The following is a 9,055-nucleotide window of genomic DNA, read 5'->3' as shown; positions in this document are numbered from 1 at the left end:
TTCAAGAGTAAATAGAAAAGTAAATTCTGGTGCGTCCCAGGAAGGGTACATTTAGCCTTAAGGCCACATTAGATTTTTTTGGACCGATTCTTTGACATATAAGAAACCAGGCACTATTTGAAATATACATAGACTAATCAATGGCTGTTTAGAAGGTCTTAGTTTGCAGGTAATTTTTGTTAGCTTTCCTCTCAGGCATAATTAAGTTGTGACTGTAACTGTTATGTAACATGGCAAGAACAATCATTATAGAACATGAAAAGCATTTATGCTTTACTTTTCACTAGAGGATGAAGAAAATAAAAAAATAAGTGAACATGTGTGGATTATTTTTAAATACCAAAAAGCGGTTTTATAATCAAATTATTGACATTCATTAATATAGTCCCACTGTCTGAAGAAACTTACAATAAATTGTGTGTTATTTTTTCTCCATTAAATTAATATATCGGGTTTTGGTCAATGGCATCAATATGATTTTAGAGCTCTGTGGCATTTGAGGCCTTTTACATGGCTATGCGTTATGCATAATAATACAATGTTAATTATCAATTGTATTATTATATGTAGTATAATTTGATATTGGTTTTTATTGTTTGCTAATATTACGGTTATTTAAAAAAAAAGTTACTATTGTTCTTAAACTGTGTCCAAGATTCGAATCATTCGTCACCATACCACCTACTATTTACGCCTCTTGTTTTGGTACCTATTTTATTTTAATATCCTGAGAATATTCCCCCATTTCATTGGCTCGACCATCAATGACTTTTTTGTTTTTTAAATGAAAAACGTGATGTTCTTTAAATTTTTTGAGGTGAGGGACAAGATGTGCTTCATGCGCTATCTCCTCTTTAAACCAAGGCTCCAAAATGACCTTGCCTTTCGTGTTTTTTGCAGTTGGTTTAGAAGTCAGTTCCAGGACAGGGAAATGACGAAGGTCCAAGGGAAGGAGGAAAGAAAGATCCTTCTAAAAAAAAATAACCAGAGGGGAAAAAAATGAATAGCGGCTAGATTTAAAATATGCCAACTAGTACTAATACTCGTGAGAAAATGTGATAAATATTTTTTTTAATTCTGTCAAGTTATACTTTACTTAACAACGTTAAATTCAATAATAAATTGCCAAACATAATCGTCAATTAAAATGTAGTTTTTTTATTAGTTCATATAAAATGATCGTTTCCGTTTTATTTTTTAATCCTATTTAAAAATCAGAACTCATTTATAAGGCCCTAGCGGCGTAGCCAGAAGTATTGAAAGTTCAGGTGCCCCCGACAATAAAGAGCACGGCGAATAGAGCAGAAATTGTTTAAGAATGCTAGAAAATATCTAGCCACAGATATTTTTACTCCCAAGATATGTTTTTTCTAAAAACAATTCAAAAAAACAAAATAGCTTTGAAAATCTATGCGTGAAATACTCTAATGTTATGTAATTACATATATATTTAACTGTTTGAGAGATGCTGGACCGTGCAATGTTAAGTAACTTCGAAGTTATATATTATCTCTTTGCTTTTCGTTAATTATTTGGTACACTTCGACTGTTAAAACTCTTTCACGCATTTTTCCAACTGTAATCACTTTTCGATGTTGATGGATTTTACTCTTTTTTTGTATCATAAGTCTTCTCTACCAGTTTTAAATAAATGTTTCAAAGGTAAGATTAGACCGTCGATAATTCGGTGGTTAGGGATGCAAAACCTCAACCTACATATTTTCCATGTACCTAGTTTCCTTTTTTCCTTATTAATGGAGGGTACGGAAAAAAAAAAAAAAGTGGTTAAGGGCGGGTACCTTGGTTCTAATCTAAATGTATAAAAGGGAATGGTTCGGTATGTTGAAAAAATCTTCAGATCTAGTCAGTGCCTATCAAGAGGGCTGAAATCAAACTTGTGCAGTTTACTGAACTTTTCACAACACTAATGTGATTAGCTGCTACGTACAAAGAAAAGTCTGAGGCTCTTGAAATGATATTTTATTATGGAAAACTTAGAAGAGTCGTCTTTCAAGTATGTAGATGTAATCTAATTATTTACTTGTTTCTTATAGTTAGTTACTATTGCAGATAAAATTCTTTTTCTACGTTAAAACATGTAAAAGTGAGTTAATGCAGCATAAAGGACAAGATCTTCTAAGTAATAAGTAATACTTATGAATTAGAAGTGTAATTTATTTGAAGAAATTGATTTGTCTAGTTTTGTTTCTAAATTTTCTCATATTAAATCGAAAAATTTTCTCTATAAATGTTCTATTTTATTTTTTTACTATACCAAACCTAGGCACTCCAGGTAACATTTGGTACGGAACCTTAATCCACATTTGAAAATGTGATTTATTTCAGAGTAGAGTTCGGGAAAATAAAATGATCATGTCCAATAGCCCGAAATGAAAAATATATTTCTCCCATCTTAAAGCTGCTCAGACAAAAAAATATGACCAGATGAAAAATATATAATCCAATAAATGCAGGAAATATATGCAAACATTTTTTGGATGTTGTTCGGCCGTAAATGTTATTAAAAATCTTAATTTTCAACATCGCTAGACGACCGAAAATTTATTTTATTTAAGGAAAACCTTATAATTCCCTTAATTTTTCATTCCATGCTAAATATTTTAGAAAACTATCAACCGTCCGTAAAAAATTAATGCACATTTTATTTACTTTTTTTAAGTAGAGTAAATCTGTTAAAATTTGATCTCCGTAAGAGCATTGTACGTTTAATAGTAACTGACATGATTTTTCCAATAACAGTGATGTTTTTCCAAAAACAAAAATCACCTCTTCATAACTTTATTATAGAAACAGCTATTCTTACGAAGAAGACAATTATAGCTAACTTTAAAGGGAATTAGACAAGATTTCTTTATTTTGAGTACTTACACCCAATCTCTGGTGAGATCAATAGAATTTTCCTTTATTTCATTTAAATTCGATATAACAATGTTGTTTTTAAACTAAACTCGATAAATAAAAGAAAAAATATCAACCCTAAAATAAAATAATATCATATTAATATAAATATCAATGATTATTTTTTTTTTCGTTTTTTTTTTTTTTTTTTCTGCAATTCTGACCATCTCATTCTAATTCACGAACGGTCAATCACCAACATACAATAAAATAAAAAATTAAATTTGGTTAATTTATTCCGGTATCACGTTCAACCAGAGTGATGCAACAAGTGCATCACGTCATTTGAATAATTGAACTCAAATCAACTTGATGCATCAATATTTCTCCATTCATAGTTAATTAATGAAAATCTCATTAGTGTTGATATTTGATAAAATGAATAATTAATAAGATAAAAGGTTCGACTTACTAAAACCAAGGAGGAATGTTACATTTATACTTCAACTAAAAAACAAAATAATTTAATTTTGCTCACTTATTTACAATGTTCAGAAAAATAGAATAAAGACTAAGTATTGAATCGATATAAAGTAAAAACACAGTTTTTAAAGATCAATGGGGCTGTGGCTAACCATGACCGGTTATTTCAAGATGTAGGTATTTTAAAGGGATATATTAACAGAAATGAAAAATAGCACTGTTTTGTGATCCATGTAAAGATTTCATTATACACTTAAAAAACCTAGTGAGCACAATGTATAAATTAACGATGTAATCAAAAATAGTTTTTGAAAAGTAATACTTTCTTAAGTTCTCAATACTGACAAAACGTTTATGTCGTCTTTATTTATTTTTCTAACTCGATTCTTTTTTTATTTTGAATCTTTTTTTTTTTCTTACTGGTCAATCCGAAGGACAGTCAATACGTGACCAATTAACAGATCCTACTGTATGAATACTTTTCAACATAAAATAATTAAAAAAATATATCATGCATGCAATAAAATGAATGCTAATTGGATGGGAATATACGTCGTATTTACTGCAAAATTTACTTTCCCGCAGTATTTTCTTTAGTAATACAATTATTAATTTTTTTTTTGTTAATTGATAAAAATAAAAATGTTAATCACGACCAGTACTCTACTTGTGTGTGTGTTTTTTCAGCAAATAAATGCCACTAAAGATAAAAATATCATAAGATGATAATTGAAAAGCTTGATTAAAAAATTAAATATAAAGACTTGATAAATAAGTATCCAATTACTCAAGAAAAAATAACTTCCTTTTTTGATATGCTGTTCCCCCAGAAAAATAATCCCGAAATCCAAAACTCTGAAAAAGATATGTAATCTTCAGCTTAGTAAATATTGGTTAAAAAATATGAGTCAATTATAGTTAGTTACCAAATGTTAAAAACTACTTTTAGAGAACAAGTAGAAGAAAATTATCAAGAAAAGAAATTTCTTTTGCGTACATCTCAAAAAGAATATATTTTTAGGTAAACTATGTATATATTTCTTGAAAAGGTCATCAAATTTTCGATTGTTTTTTATTTTCCTAAAATACAGGTAAGGAGCGAATTTTAATATTTTCATATTTTCGATATGCAGTTTTCAAATGATATATAGGTTGTAGAACCAATGAGTTCAATGACGTAGCGTGGATGTCAGCCGCCTGCGGAGAAAAGTATTGCCCCCCCTTATTTAAGTATTTTTAAGACTGAATATGCACTAATACTAAAGAACTTTTCGGCAAGTGCAATCATATTTATCGTGTAATGTAAGATTTCCAAAAAAAAAAATTAATGAAATGGTTCAAATTTTTACAAATATTATAATTTATAGTGAAATTTTGCCGCCCCCTAAATATTACCAAATTTATTTATGAATGGTTCATTAATGAATAAGGGTCCGATCCTTGGCAATTTTAGGTATTAGTTTCAATTGTAGCTAATTTTTGCCCATCACTGATGGAGACGTATAATAATGACCCCGCGGTTTTAGAATCATATTAAACAACTGACTGACCGTATGTGAGTTTGAAGGAAATGCTCAGGGATGATCATCATTTTCAAATATTTATATATTTATTTGAAAAGTAAAATTTCCTTCAAAAAATAATAACAATAAATATACTATATCAACGAGTATTAGCGAAGATACGGCTCGTTGAATTCTGTATGATTGCTTTCAAAGTACTATATATACCTCCGTTTTTCATGAGAAACCTTTAATTTAAGTTCATTAATTCAAAATAAATAAATTTCTTGGAACTTTTCAGATGCTGGTTGGAAGTATAATTGAAATAAAATAAATTAACAAAAAAAAAATTATAAAATTTCTGTCAGACCAATATTAGTGAAGATACAACAAGGAATTATTGGAGCGGATACACCAGATATTCATTGTAAAGTTATTATTTTTTTAAGTATTATCAATTGATATTTTATTATATACCAGCGTTAACTTACTAAAATGGTCATGAAAAAAAAAATTAAATAATCGATAATACTTAAAATATAATATCTTTCATAATTTATTTGTTGAATAATTTGAAAATGAAATATAATTCACCAATTTTCCTCCCAATAGGTCTACTATTGATCAAATCTTCGCCCTGAGGCAAATCTCTGAGAAGATGAAGAAATATCAGCAGACAACTTGGATGTTGTTCATTGAATTTCGGGCTGCCTACGAAACAATTGTAAGGAATGAACTCATATTGGCCAGGCATGAACTGAGACTTCGTAGTAAACTAACTCGATTAGTAAAATGCACGATGCGGAGTAAAATCCTCTGGATTATCAGAACCTTTTGCAGTGGCCAACGACAGGGTGTCCCAATAGCTCCTGTCCTGTTTAATATCGCTCAACAGGCAATCATAAATGAAGCAGGACTAAATCGGGAAGGAAAAATATTTTCAAAGATGACCCAAGTTCTGGCCTATGTAGACGACGTCGTCATCGGTAGATTGCTTTCGAAGCGATGGATGTCGAAGCAAAAAGGATGGGCCTGCATATTAATGGGGAAAAAACCAAGATTATGCTGTTGGGTAAGAAGCCTCTGAACCAGACGCAGAGTCGCCTTGTAATGGTCCCCTATAATTTTGAAGTGGTAAGAAGCTTTTCTTATCTTGGCTATATTATCAATGAGAACTAGAATGAAGAAGAAGAAGTTAAAAGCAGAATTGCAGCTGGAAATAGGCTAAATAGAAATAGGCTTATTTCTTCATTTTAAGGCTAATCAAAAGCAAATTTGTTAGCCGTACCACCAAGTTCACCCTGCACAGAACGTTGATAAGGCCAATCGTCACATGTGGTGGAGAAACGTGGACCATATAATAAGCAATAAAAGTATGAAGCGCCTAGGCAGGTTTGAAAGCATAATTCTGAGGAGGATCTTAAGGGGCCCATATGCGAGAATGGTAGTTGGCGAAGAAAGAAAAATGGTAAATTGTTTGGACTCTACAAGGAATGTAGCATCTCCTCGTACATCGGGATACAGAGACTTAAATGGCTAGGCCATGTAATAACGATGAGCGAGGAAAGAGTGGCTCATAAGGAGTAAATTTACGTTCCGGATGGTGTGTGGCGACGTGGTAGGCCGAAGGATGCTGTGGGGCAGGATCTGCGACAACTTAAGATCCCTGTTACTCTTACAGAAGATAGAGAGAGATGGTTGGCGGCTTTTGAGCTGGCTAAGGGTAGCTTCATGGGCCTGTTGATCCAATAAAAGAAGAATTTTCTTAGAAATTTTGCCTGCTTCAACTTCTCATTGAATGTTTATCCTCGAAAAATGCTTAGTGTTAATGTTATCAGCAAAAACTAAATGACATATAAGCCACTTTACGCCGACTTTATAATTTTTTTGATAGATTTATTTATTGATAGATATTACAATCTGCCACACAGTTGTGGGCAATAGGTAATATTGATTAATGATCTCATACATACTAAAATAAAAAAATAAAATAAATAAGTAAAAAATAAAAATTAAAAAAAAAATGAAATAAAATAAAATAAAAAACTCTCTTAAAATATATACAAACAAACCGACTTTATAATATATTATAATAGCACGGTCTTGATAATATACGGTTAATCAGGAAGATCTTAAGGGAGGTACGTTGTATTCATGAGTCAAGAACATTTCTACATTAAACTAAAAAAAAAGATCTTGCAGGCATAATATACACAAAATTTTGTTTAAAAAAAAATCTTAAATAAAACCATAGTTATCTATATTAGAGATTTAGGTAAACAAAATTATAACAAAAATGTGTGGGTTTAAAAAAAAAAAAATCCCCGGAAAAATATTTGTCAGAAAACCTCAGACACGTGTTTAGCAAGACAAAAATCACGACTTTAACAAAACTTTCTGTTTAACTTTTTTTGTTCAAGTTCATAGTGAGTTGGAGTAGGGTCTATCTGCTCGGTATGAGATCATTATTTGTAACATTTCACATCTTATTCCTTCGTTCTACTACCGTAATTATTAGTGAAATATATAAATAGAGTACTGCAAACACTTTTTTTAAGAAACCTGTTAAATTGTAATAAATAATTGCATTACAAATATGTCAAATTAAGACAAGGTTATTATGATCGAAATCCATCAATCTTCTACTCTCCTCAACTAGTGTTGTGATGATGCAACAGTAGGGATGAGGAGGTATATATTTCTCTTATCCAGATTTGCTGATTCGTTAGTTGCTGAAATATTATAATTATACTACGCAACTAATGATGAAAGTTGTTGCATTTTTTTCCTATTCAAAATTAAGTTTTTTTAATTACAATTTTTGCTCTGTTGATGATTGATATATTTTATAGAAGCGAAATTTTGCTATCAATATTCATCCTGATAGTTACCTGTATTACATATTATATAAGTAGCTTGGAGCATCAACAAGCATTTAATTTCGTAATTGACAATGTAAATTAATTTTATAATTAAATCATTAATAATAATAGAGTAGCTTATAAACTGCAACAACAGAGATATAATTCAGAGGACTTAAACTTAAGAAACAAATATAACACTAACAAACCTAGGCATAATCGAGCTTGTTAAATCAATATGAAAAAAAATGTATTTATAAGGATAAATAAATAAAATCAATCCTATTTAGTTTATTAAACCATTTAATTTGGTATTTTATATACTGTACAGAAATATATACGATAAAAGATATTGTTATTTTAGTAAAAAATAAAATCATATGTAGTTTTTTAAACCATATAATTTGGTATTATACATACTGTAAAGAAATATATAATAAAAAATATAGTTTTAAAAAAAAAATATTTATGTAACTTTAAATTTGTGGTGTATTATATATTTATTTATGATTTATTGTGTTCCATTTGATTCAAAAGTAATATATTAATAAAATTTGATAAATTCAAACAATGTACACAACTTTTCGACTAAGATTTCACTCTAGACCTCAGTGTCGGCCCTCCCTTAAACTTTAACTAACAATGGACAATTTGGCGGTGCTAGCAGGCCATAATTGGGGAACTCCGCCAGGTAAACTGAGCCTTCAGTTTTTTCAACTAGACGTTAAATAGGCGCCAGCATTGAGGTAAAAGGTGGTTTCTGCCCTCCCCCCTCCAGTATTTTATGAAGGAGACCTTTGTGTTTCTCTGTTATCATGTCACACTAAGCTTCCTCAAACAATTCCTAAGAGCCAATGCCTGTGGTACACTATATACAGATCCAACTTTACACAGAGCCTGAACCCAAGTCTCCGCGTTCCATTGGAACTTCTGTGACAGACAGAGTTAAATCAATTAAGAAAGAACTGAGAGATATAAGATGGATTGCGCGGTTTATAATTGATGATCACAAACAGAGATGTACTTAAAGAAATATACTTTGAAGAAATAATGCCTGATTTTGCTAACCAAAAATTAAGACCTCTTATAAATAAAAGTTTCTTTTCTTTTTTAAATGTTTTTTTACATTTCAAACATTAAATAAAGTAATAATTTTAGCTACTACACAGCTTATTTCTGTTGATAACCCCAAAGTTGATCAGTAAATAAGTCCTCTAATCTGAGGACCCCCTTATCTTAAAGTAACACTTGGTCAAAGACGGTCTTGATTACATATTCGTTCGACATGCTGCTAACTAATTTTTGCCGTTTCCGTATTAGCTGAATCTTAATTAATATTATATTATAAAT

General features: G+C 30.2%; 1 protein-coding gene across 1 annotated transcript in view; it reads right to left on the bottom strand.

Annotated features, from left to right (window-relative positions):
* The window catches only part of LOC106690551 (uncharacterized), a 28,918-nt gene that overhangs the window by 18,833 nt on the left and 1,030 nt on the right, over positions 1–9,055 (bottom strand). The gene's annotated exons all lie outside the window — the stretch shown is intronic.

The sequence above is a fragment of the Halyomorpha halys genome, unplaced genomic scaffold (assembly GCF_000696795.3).
Source record: "Halyomorpha halys isolate HHAL.00 unplaced genomic scaffold, Hhal_1.1 Scaffold1757.1, whole genome shotgun sequence".
NCBI lineage: Eukaryota > Metazoa > Arthropoda > Insecta > Hemiptera > Pentatomidae > Halyomorpha > Halyomorpha halys.
Note: the sequence above shows the minus strand (reverse complement) of the source record. Positions and strands in the feature narration are given on the sequence as shown.